The following is a 12,282-nucleotide window of genomic DNA, read 5'->3' on the forward strand; positions in this document are numbered from 1 at the left end:
GGCTTATGGCGCCGTCCTCTTGCAACCACATAAATTCACAAACCAAATCCAATTCGGGCCAAATATATTCAGTTATCAATTAGCGAAAGGGATTCCCATTCACAGTAACGTGTCGGTCTTGATCATCAGGGAAGAAGTACGGCTCAATGACGGCGCCCGCACCAAACCGTAATTTTTTCGGGATACAATGTTGCCTCTTGGAGTACGCTTGGATTAATGCTTGACCAATGACGCATATGTTGCTTATTGAAGAAGTCATTCCCCCATAAATGAGACTAATCACTGAAAATTATTATTTCTTGAAAATGGGGATAATTTTCAAGTTGTTGCTCAGCCTTATTCACGAACATATGACTATTCTGGTGGTCAAGTGACTTCAGTTCTTGCGTTAATTTGATTTTAATAGGATGTTGGCCAAGATGTTTACGCAAAATTCGCCACAGAGATGCCACGTTTGAGAACGACGTGAGTTAATTTTTACCAGAAGTAAAAATGAGTCAAAAGAATATATTTTGAGCTGCACCGAAATGTGTACTCTTTATTTATACTCTTAAGACTGACTTATTACATCGTTCTTACTTCTATTTATACTAACTAGTATATTTACTTATTACTAAATAGTTGATAGTTTGTCTACATACAGATTAATTATTTGTTTAGGTTTGTTTACATATATATTGTTAGCTTAGATATAATTTCTTTGTTTTAAGATAAGGTTGTCGTGGTATTCAAACTCAATGTTGTTTTGTTACTTCTTTGTTTGGGATTGTTTGTTTTAGTGATAGTGCATTTCAGTTGTTCCAACTCAAGGTTGTTTTGATGCATTCTATTTACTGAAACAAAAGATTGTTTTGTTGTTTGTTACTATTATAAGGAATACGTTCCTTAACTCTCCCCTATGTTAAAATGAAATGTCCTCATTTCAAAACATCTGGGCTTGTTATTGTTTTTGCATGTTTCTTATGATGCTTTCTTTTCTATTATAATTTAATTTTTAATTCGCTTAAATTTTCTACAATTCAACCACTTTCTTTTTTCTTATAATTTAGTTTTTAATTAGCGTCAATTTTCTACAATTCAACAACCATTTTCCTTTTTGGCTTGCATTGTTTTCGGTGCCTTTTTTTTGGAATTATTGGCTGTGTTTGTGAACATTTTTACCTTTCGTATGTGTTTGATTTTTTATGTTTATAATTAATACATATCTATACTTAATGATTTTTTCGTGTTACATATAACGTTTCCTTTTAGTTAGTTTTGAATTAGCGATAATTTTCTAGAATTCAACAACAATTTACCATTTTGGCTTGCCTTGTTTTCGGTGCCTTTTTTGGGTAATTGGTGTTGCTTGTGGAAATTTTCACTTTTTGATTGAGGATAATCTTTGTATAAATTCCTCTTGTTGCTTGTTTATAATTACCATCAATGCAGTTTACTTGTGCTTGGAGTTGGGGCATCTTTGCTTCTTCCTAACTTATAATTAACTGTAAAATGTTTCAGGATTCAACGTTGTCCGCTTTTTCAGGGTCTATTGCGAATATTGGTGAAAGTATTATCCATTATTTCAGGACCTATACTTTTTTACCTTGTTCCACTTTTTCAGGAATTGTCGCTGTCCGCTGTTCCAGGGTCTGTTGTGAACCTTGCTGAATTCGCCGCTGTCCGTTTTTTCAGGATCTGCTTTGATGCATTCTGGATGTATTGTCCGCTGTTACAGGACGTATGTATACTTACATTCATTGCCATTTGTTTCTGCACTTTTTTCAGGCATTTAGTGCTGAAAGTCCTACTTCCTGTGGAATTTTTTGATTTAGTCCTTTCGGAATAAAATCTGGCTTTTTGGATAGCAAATAAATTTGCCATCCCGGTTGAGCCCCCAGTTAATTTTTACCAGAAGTAAAAATGAGTCAAAAGAATATATTTTGAGCTGCACCGAAATGTGTACTCTTTATTTATACTCTTAAGACTGACTTATTACATCGTTCTTACTTCTATTTATACTAACTAGTATATTTACTTATTACTAAATAGTTGATAGTTTGTCTACATACAGATTAATTATTTGTTTAGGTTTGTTTACATATATATTGTTAGCTTAGATATAATTTCTTTGTTTTAAGATAAGGTTGTCGTGGTATTCAAACTCAATGTTGTTTTGTTACTTCTTTGTTTGGGATTGTTTGTTTTAGTGATAGTGCATTTCAGTTGTTCCAACTCAAGGTTGTTTTGATGCATTCTATTTACTGAAACAAAAGATTGTTTTGTTGTTTGTTACTATTATAAGGAATACGTTCCTTAACTCGTGTGAGAGACTGATTTGGGTCTTTCTCAATTGATGCTACGGGCACTTCTTAGTCTCACTGGCACGGGAACATTTTAAACTAAGAAAATATGGCGCCGTTTCCTGCCCCTATCGGTCTACTTTTGTACCATGCCTATTGAAAACCCCATTATAATACATATATAATATTTTTATTTAATTCGAGCCTCAGGACTGCTTAACCTTTTCTTCGACAAGTATATGTATATTACCTTCATCCGCTTTCTAATTCATATTCTTTCTTTAGCTTTCTCTCTTTTTCTTTGACTTTTACCATGTAACCCGTTGGGCACAAAACGCTTGCAGCATTGCAACTCTTTGGCCTCGCTGCCAACAAATAAATTGAAATCAATTAACTAATTAAATGGGCGTAGTGCAGGAGCAAATTTCCTATTATTCATTATACAATTATTAAATGACTCATTTAACTTATGCCGCCCAGGGCAATGCTACTTAGCAAATTCGCAAATAAATACATACATATTTACATACCGAAAGATTGTAGTTTCATAGGTGGAGAAGAAGAAAGTCGCAACTATGAAATTGAAAACCAGCTAATAAGCGGGGAGTTAAGGAAGGCAAGAGTAATGCTCCAGGGGACAGAAAAAAAATTAAAAAAGAAACTCCGGAACATGTAAGAATTAAATAGAAAAGCATGTCGTAATAAGTGCTTTGAGAGCGTGAAATGTAATGAGAGAGAGAGAGTGATAAATAGATAAGGGCGTAGTGTCATTAATTGCATAATTAAATGTCACACTACATCACTATGTTCCTAGGTGTGGAAAAAAACTCTACATAAGAAGGGAAATTAAGTGTGTAACAGGAAATTGTTATGCTGTGCGGAGAGAATGGGTAGAGAATATGTAAACAAAAAATATTGACTGACGTTAGCATAAAATAAAATTGACGATATTCTTCATAGAAGAGAACAATGTAGGAACTTGTATATCATAGATGTATGTATGTACATGTATTTTATTAGGGTGAGAACAACTTATGTTGTTTAAATGCTTAATGTATTTGAACAAATTACTTACTAACATGTAAGGAAAGGTTGCTAAGGTCAAAACCAGGGAAATAAACGAGTTTTCAATAAGAGCGCGAGAAAAGCAAAAAAACTAAAAACGGTTTGGGCTATCAATAAAATTCCTAATTTTTCTGAAAGTATATTCGATGTCCCTATGTATGGGACTCGGTTTGTTTTACATGGCCACCACGGGCACGCTTGCAGAAGTTCAGACGCTGAACTCAGTTTTCGACGGTTTTCAAGCAAAAATCGGCTTAATACTGCTGCAATTTCACGTTCGATGTTGGTACGAAATCATCGAACGTCCTTGGCTTTTTGGAGTTGATCACAGACTTGACGTAGCCCCATAAGAAATAATCTGACGGCGTCAAATCGCACGACCAAGGTGGCCTATTGACTGGGCCATTTCGTGAAATAACACGTTCACCAAACTTGGTTTGCAATAAATCGATTGTGCCATTCGGTCTTAATCATCACGGAAGAAGTACGGCCCAATGTCCCTCTGGCCGATGAACCACATCAAACCGTAATTTTTTCGGGAGGCAATGGTGACTCATGAAGTACGTGTGGGTTGCTGCCTGACCAATAACGCATATTTTGCTTATAGATGAAGTCAGTTAGCCAGAAAGAATCCTCATAGGTGAAGATGATTTTTCGATGAGAATTCGAATTATTTTGAAGAAGTTGCTCCGCCTAATTCACGAACATACGACGATTCTGGTGATCAAGCAGCTTTAGTTCTTGCGTCAATTTGATCTTTAAGGATGTGGGCCAAGATCTTTTCAAGATAATCGCCACAACGATGTCACAGAGATGCTCACGGCTTGAGAACGACGTGTGAAAGACACACCGTAATGTAAGAGTGGTAATATAAATCGGTGCCACACCCTTTGTCCAATTTGCCTATGAAGTGGTTATTTTTACTAATAAAATAGTAGCAGACTTAAGGCTCCAAAGTGCAGCTTCTTTGAGGGGAAGAGCATATACTTTAACAGCACATCGGCGATACTTGCATTGGGTTCGAAAACTGTGGGCCAAGGTTAGTCTAAAAATACCTATTCTCAAAGATATATCATGAAGCTACTTCATTATCAGACTTCATTGGGTGACTGGTCATAGAGGGCATCCTGTACACATCGGAATGGATCCCCTTTCTTATCTTGCGTTTCAGGATTAGACCTTTTTGCTTTGTGTGCACTTAATAGGCATTGGTTGACGACCAGCTCCGGTGCGACTACGAGATCCTTTTGGTCTAGAGTAGAACGCAGGAGATCTACTGAACTTCTTGCCCTTAGCAAAGTTCACATTGCCGCAATTGTAGGAGTTCTTACTAAACACACCACTAGTCGGACGCAAACTGCTACAGCTGTATGGAAGTAAGATAATTTCTCCCCCAATATCCAACTTTGCAAGACTAAGAATGTTTCTCGATGAACAAAGGCCAAACTCTACAAGTCACTCATCATCCCTGTCCTGCTATATGGTGCACATCTGATGAGTCGGCATTAAGAGTTTTTGAGAGAAATGTTCTGCGGAAGATTTATGGTCCTTTGCGCTTTGACAACGGCAAATACCGCAGTCGATGGAACAAGGAGCTGTACGAGATAAACGACGATGTTGACATAGTTCAGCGAATTAAGAGACAGCGGCTACGCTATCAACTCAAGAGTTTCATAGCGTTATTAAAGAGTTTGATTATAATTTTGTACCAAGAACAAGAGTTTAATTTTGATTTGAATCAAGCCCTAATGCGCTTAGTTTGCTGGTTGTGGTTTTAATTACACATAAGTACATATTATATTATAAACACACACATACACTGCAATTCCATTTGTACAACGGAGTCGGAAATTAAATAAAATAATAATATCAGTTAATTAAATATTGAAAATTAAGTGAAAAGGGAAAAGAAGAAACATTCACATAATGAGCTCGCTGACGGCCATGAGCGACTGTCAAGCTTGCCACGAATTCAATTATTTTATTCCAGTAGTAGCTTTTTCCAATCTCCACTCTCCGCAACCAAGTGGGTTCACTGTTGCTTGCAGCTTGCCTATCTATACATTTCAGGGGCGCCCTGCAGCTCACACACACATAGCGTATACGGATGTTACATATGTGGCATGTGTGTCAGCGCATATCCTTTGGTGTCATGTGTCAGTGCAGTATGCCGGCTGTCGCATGTCGCTTGTCGCCGATGTGGCCAATGTCACTTAGCGTTAATTGTCTTAGACCGCAGAACAGCTGCTCAGATAAATGAATGGGAAGAGATAAGATAACTTGTTTTTACAAAATGTAAACAAATTAAATTTAATTGTCTGCAAAGTTATATTAATTAAAAGTCTTCCACGTTTCTCATTAATTTAAAATTACAAGAGTTTACTTATCTGAATGCAGGAATATTGGCAACACCCAGCCAAGGTATTTTATAAGCTAGTTTAAGGTACTTAATACGTTAAATTTTAGGACATCTGAGATATGGTGATTGATAATGAGAATAATTTCTTTATAATTGTTTTCACCATCTTTTCAATTTCTGACACTTTATCATAACTTTTAGCAATCCTGTACTTTTCTCTTCACTACCGTTATAAAGGAAGTATTTCTGAATTTTTTTCCAGTTTCGAATACAACAAAAATTTCTAGGTAGAAAGAACTTCACTTTCAATCTTACCTGAACACTCTAGCGGCTCTATTAGAAAGGTTACTCAATCTAAAACTAATTGACATTGCTGTGGAAAGCTCGTCAGCCAAAATAATTGAAAGATTGAAAATTCAGGTGAATTTTCCACAATAAACTTTCGGCATAGTACGAATAGACCCACAGACTTCATCTGGGAGATAAGATCTCAAGTTACCGTGGATGCAAGGTGGATGCTGCAGAGGCATCCGACCCACTAGCGTAACTTGTAGCATCTATAGTTCTTTTCTGGCGTAAACACAGCCGAGTTAACAGCAGCGCGCCAGTCGTTTCATCTCTGTCTATTTGGAGCCAAAAACATACAGCTAGAAAAGTTTGTCAGGCAATTTTTAAAAAGGAAAAAAAAAAATTAGTAACGAGTTAGTTTCCGATTAAGCTACGACTACGGTATCGGTGAAAATCTGCCAGAAATGTACTGAGAAGCCTAATTTGTAACGAACACAATTTTTGAGTTGCTCAAAGAATTTAGCTTGTTCAGAGTCGAAAAGTCGTCAGGCCGTAGGTTATTTAGCGTTACCTTGGAAACAACCTGTTCTACACCTCTGTTTATGACGATAACATCGAAACAGCGATGGGTGTTCTAAAATTGAGCCGAAGCCGAAACCGAAAAAAAAAACCGTTAAAGTCTGTTAAAATTCAAGGCGATGCTCATGGATTTCTTTGATTATGGTTCATCATGACTTAGTTTCACAGTGTCAATAAATAACGTGACGCTTTGGGACGTCTAGTCGGCAGCTATGGTTCGCTAGTCATACTCGCTGTGGGGTTTTTTTGTTTCCGCATAGGATCTGCATCATTAGATGAAGGCACTGAAGTCCTCCCCAGCTGAGGCCTATAAGAAATATATGGAAACTTGGATTAAGCGTTGACATGCATATAACGAGTAATCCAAGTAAAGGTATTTTTTTTGACAGATCAGGCATGAGTCATTCCAAAGCTGTTTCGTCGATTTTGTTTAATATTGTTTGAAATTTCATCATGAAAAGACCCACAACGTTTACAAATCGTTCAACATTATTACAAAAATTCTAGTTCTTTAGTTAATATGTTTCACGCGCTTTACTCAACTTTTGGTGAACATAATCGGCCTACTGAGTGTACTATTCACAACACAATCACCCATCTTGAGATCTTGAGACCCAGCATTCATTACTGGATAATATTCGACCGAATAGACCAAGTTCAGCACGCAGTCAAGGAATGCAGCGCCGTTCACAGCAACTCGACAGACGTATTTAGCGACTTGGCGCATTTTACGTCGAGATCTTAAATTGAAGGCATATAAAAGACAGCTTGGGCAATAACTTAAGCCGCTCGGCCCTTCCAAGGCACAACATTTCGCTCGAGACAAATATTGTTCAGCGATTAGGCTATTTCTGGCTCAATGGGTATGTTAACAAGTAAAATTGCCGCATTTGGGACGAAGAGCAACTTGAAAATGTTCAAGAGCAGCCATTTCATCTAGGAAAAATAACGGTTTGGTGTGGCTTGTGGTCCGGTGGAATCATCGGTTAACATTTCTTTAACAATGTTGCAGGTGAAAACGTAATTGTCAATGGCGACCATTATCGCGCCATGATAACCGACTATTTTATACCTGAAATTAAAGATCGTGATCTCGGTGACATTTGGACGGCCACCAAAATCGTGAGATATTACACCGTTAGACTTTTTCCCGTGGCTATATGTAAAGTCTGAAGTCTATGCGGCAATCCCGCAACGATTCAGGCCTTGGAGCAAAACATCACGCGAGTCATACCCCAGTTACCTGTCGAAATGCTTGAACGAGTCATCGAAAATTGAACACAACCAGCTGGACCATCTGAAACGTTGTTGCGGCCAACATTCGAAATAAATGATCTTCAAAAAATAAATGCCAAAGAATGTTCTTTCGAATGAAAGTAAACATTCCCCAATAAAATTAAAGTTATGTGTAGTAATGCAATCACCCTACTATTTTTTCCAATTCACACAAAACTTTCAGAAATGTCATTAATCACGTTATTTTTTGTAGCTAATCGCGGAATCCTCCCGTACTTTTTGCATAGAATAGACACGTACTTCATTTTTTTAAGTTGCAAACTATGTAGCACACTCTATTTAGCTTTTTATACAGACATATTACTCACTGTTATTTCTTCTCAATTGCAGTGGTATGACGATAAATTTTTCTCTAAATTTTGCAAAATTTTTCTAAAAAAACAAAGCATTGATGAAGTAGTTTACATAACTTACACTTCCAAATCAAACCATACAAACGCTCACACATGAAGCTTCGAAGAAGCACCAATAGAACTGAAGTTTCTGCAAGACAGCTGATAGTGTACGAGCACAAATTTTCGCTTATCATTATTTATACACGCGCATATTTGCATGCATGTTAGTTTAAAGAACGCTCATCACATGCATGTGAGTATGCGCTGCCAATGTTGTTGGTGCTTATGTGCTGTTGTCAGTCGTTGCACGCACGCATTCATGTGGGATAACAGTCTGACATGCTATTTAATAAACATCTTCATTTATTATTACGAGGCTAACACAAAGCAAGACAATCAAAAAGTGTGCAAAGGACGTGGGACGACAGGGAAATAAACAAAAATGAAAACGAACTTGAGACACAGCCACTGGGAGTTGCTGGTGAGCAGCCAAAAAATGAATGAATGAAACTAATGGTGAATATTGTGTAAAAAGTACACAAATAATAAAGTGATAAATGCAAGTGAATAATGTTATAAGACACTCATACGCATGCACATATGTATATATGTATATGCTAAATATTTATAGCCTGAATAGGTTCATTTATACACGAACAAGTCCCTTAACTTTTGATATTGTAATCAGAAAATTCGCACACGTTCTGCTCTCCTTAAGTAGCTGATTATTTATCGGAATTGCCGATATCGAATCACTATAACAAATAGCTATCATACCAAATAGAAGATTAAAATCTAGTTTTGGCAAGGAAAACTTTTTTATTTGACTATATATCTTCACGAAGTTCGACATACCTAATTGTACAAGACAGCAATATAGTTCTCCAAGAAATTGTTGAGACCTGATCACTATGATGTATATGTAGTTGCCATACAAACTTGTCGATTAAAATCAAAACAAACATCTTTTCATACCTTTTGTGCTATAAAAATCCAAATGCTAAGCGTATTTTAGCGTAGTCGAAGTTAACGTATTGACTTGTTCTTAATATATTTGTAGATGTGGTTGCGTGCCTATTTGCATGTCAGATTTGTTTTTCAGCATTTATTCCCATTAACATACATGCATAAATAATGTAGAGTTAGCTGCTGTAATACATTTTCAACAGATTCTTTAAATTGACATACTAATGTTATAATTAACATAGTACTGTTAAATTGTAGTAATCATTGGGTGTGCTTTTCATAGGCAGGCGTTCTGGCAACATGAAGACAAGTAAAGCTGGGTAGACAAGCAGCAACGACACTAACATATTTACGAACATATACATACACAAAATATCAAGAGTGAAGTACCAACTGACAGTTGGTCATGTTGCCTACAGATTGATTAACAGACAGAAAACATGCAAAGCTTCACGCATGTTTAATATTGAACACTGTGAGCAGGAAAAATGCACTACTGCTTACAAAGCGATTTTGAATTTAAATCAATAGAGGAAGCATAACCACGTTCCATCAAAAGCTTCCACTGTAAAGCACACGGCTCACGGCAGAAATTTCCACCGCCATCTTAGAAATGTCTGAGTAAACAAAAGGGCTTAACTCCAGTATCTTAAATAAATCTTTTACCGGAATTTGAACCAAAGCTAAAGAGATTTTCGATAAAATAATAACAATCTCAACGAAGGCAGCGCCAAAAATTAATATTCCGCGATGGATCATTTCATACAAGTTTAACGTAAACGACCACAGCGGTTCAAAAAAGCATTTGAGCTCCGGCATATCTGGCTTATAGTGAAGCTAGACAACAATTAAAACCGTAGAAACTCAAACACATGAAGCTTTGAAGAATCAGCAGTACAGCAGTAGAGCCAGCTTATCGTTAGGGATATCTGGCTTAAGTAAATGTATATCACAGGTTCGGGAATAGGGTTAACAACCTCTTACTTTCGCTACTTCTTTGATATACTCGTAATTTATGCTTGCTCTAGTTCACTGCAGTTGCTTTGCGCGTTGTTCTTGATTACCGTTAGCAATCGAATTTTTTTAATTCATCTGCAAATGGATTCTAGTACGTACAACTAGTTTTCGTGTTACTCAAGTACTTAGGGGAAAGGCTTGACTTCTTGTGAAATTATCTCCCATTTTCTTTGTGGTAAGCATCGGGTTAAGCGTAGTATGCTTAATCCCAGAGGACTACGTTGCATTTATCGAACAGGGTGATAACTTTTGTTGGCTGTTTTGACCAACCCGACGCATTGGTGTTGCCGCTGTGTTTATCATCATTACTGACGTGAGTTGAATCCAATTTTCTATAGATATCCCAGAAACTGTTTGAGATCAATTACATTAATCATCCACCTTGGTATATTGGTGAGAGGTGGCGCTGAATGAAAATAAAATTTTGAGTTTAGTCATCGAATTGCTTTAGATTTTGTAGAGGTAGTTATGAAATTTTAATTATCGGCCTGGAACCTCCGACTGCGATATAAACATGAAAATGTAGGGCGAAAAACTAGTAAAAATCGTGAGACTTCTGGTAGATCGTTAATAACAGTGTAGTAACTAATACTTCTTTAACTGTATTCTGAACATTAACACCAGGCATAATCGCAAAACTAACAAGCGGTTTATTGCAAGAAGTTTAGCAAAAGCTGATAACTAATTGACAATCCAAATTGTGGTATGTTGTTCTGCCCAGTATGTACCGCATTATGTACGAAAGCTAAAGAGCTCTTGTGGCGTAAATTCTGCTGTTTCCACCCGAAACCCCAGTAGCTTAATAACACCGCACATACTTTACTCGCTACTGTACATAGTGAATGCATCATCTCAATGCTGTCCCGCCTACCGGCTACTTTTGGCTGTTAATGGATGTAGAAGACACAACATGGGGGAATATTCCAGCAGAGTGACTTCTCTGTTGTTCGACGCTTGACTGCTTGACGACCACACCAAGGCGGAACAAGTTGAAGTTCATGCTTACTCGTACTCCCTTTACAAGATAAAGCAATACAAACAAAAAATTATCCCTGTATACTTGGGGAGAGGCAGAAATGGCAGTCAACAACTTACAAGCGGACAGGAGCCATACTACAAGCTTCCACATTGACATAGTGACAGCAGCAACAACACGCATGACAACAATAATAACATGAAATGTATGGTAACATATGGGGGGTTACATGTAAACTAGGAAACATGCGATAGCCGCGGTAATCATGTGTATATGCAGATGTGGGCACACTCAGTTAAATATCGCACCGAACCTGACAGCAGACATCATTCTTCTTGTCAGATGTTGTAAATGTAAATAAATTCATTTTTAATGAAATAGTTAAGGGTGTTTAAGGTGTGAATAACTAAGTGGAGATAATCCAGTGTTATCTTTGTAATATTTATCATTGTCAATGAGAATGACATGAATTTGTATTATCTTAAAAGCCCCTAACTGGCTAGCAATTGCAGAGCCCACAACAAAATAAGGGAAGAATCGATAATTCAAAGCTATGAATATCCTACGAGCAGTCCCAGAGAATAATTAGGTAAATTTTAACCATTTTAATAACTTAAATTTTATACGGAGGTTTAATGGATTTGTAAAAATACCAGACTAACTTATGAAATTTAGCGGGAACATTGGAAGCCGTGGAAGATACTCCATATTAACCGGCTGAGGGCTAGGCAATCGCAAATGTGACGCGATCTCCAGCTTCTCATCATCCTCCACCCATAATGTGCTTTCCGAAGAAGCACGTTTATCAATTTTTTGTAGGCGGAATCTTAAGGGTATGTGATAGTGTGGACCCCTTTAATGGTACTCTTACCAAAAAGTAGAAGTATTTGTGTCTATCCACCATCAACACCGCACCCCTCTCTCAAAATATATTTCTGTGTTGCTAGTGTTCCAAGACACTAGGTGTTCCTCTAGAATCCATTGCTTCAAGCAACCCTTGAAAGAGCTATTGGTCTATGGGAGCTTAGTTGTACTGTGTTACAGGCTGCTCAGGAGTGGGCCAATTTGTCTGCCTTTTCGTTTCCATATATGTATTTCTTTAGAATCTTAATTGCCGCT

The 12,282-nt window shown here is 37.2% G+C and overlaps 1 long non-coding RNA gene across 1 annotated transcript; it reads right to left on the reverse strand.

The window, feature by feature from the left end:
- Nucleotides 1-508: 508 nt before the first annotated feature.
- LOC125778459 (uncharacterized) lies at nucleotides 509-2,317 on the reverse strand. Its single transcript, XR_007422728.1, has 2 exons — nucleotides 1,735-2,317; nucleotides 509-1,680 (listed from the first exon to the last, which is right to left on the reverse strand). It is a non-coding gene; the product is annotated as an uncharacterized LOC125778459 (long non-coding RNA).
- Between the last annotated feature and the right edge of the window lie 9,965 nt (nucleotides 2,318-12,282).

Source organism: Bactrocera dorsalis, chromosome 1 (assembly GCF_023373825.1).
Source record: "Bactrocera dorsalis isolate Fly_Bdor chromosome 1, ASM2337382v1, whole genome shotgun sequence".
Lineage (NCBI taxonomy): Eukaryota > Metazoa > Arthropoda > Insecta > Diptera > Tephritidae > Bactrocera > Bactrocera dorsalis.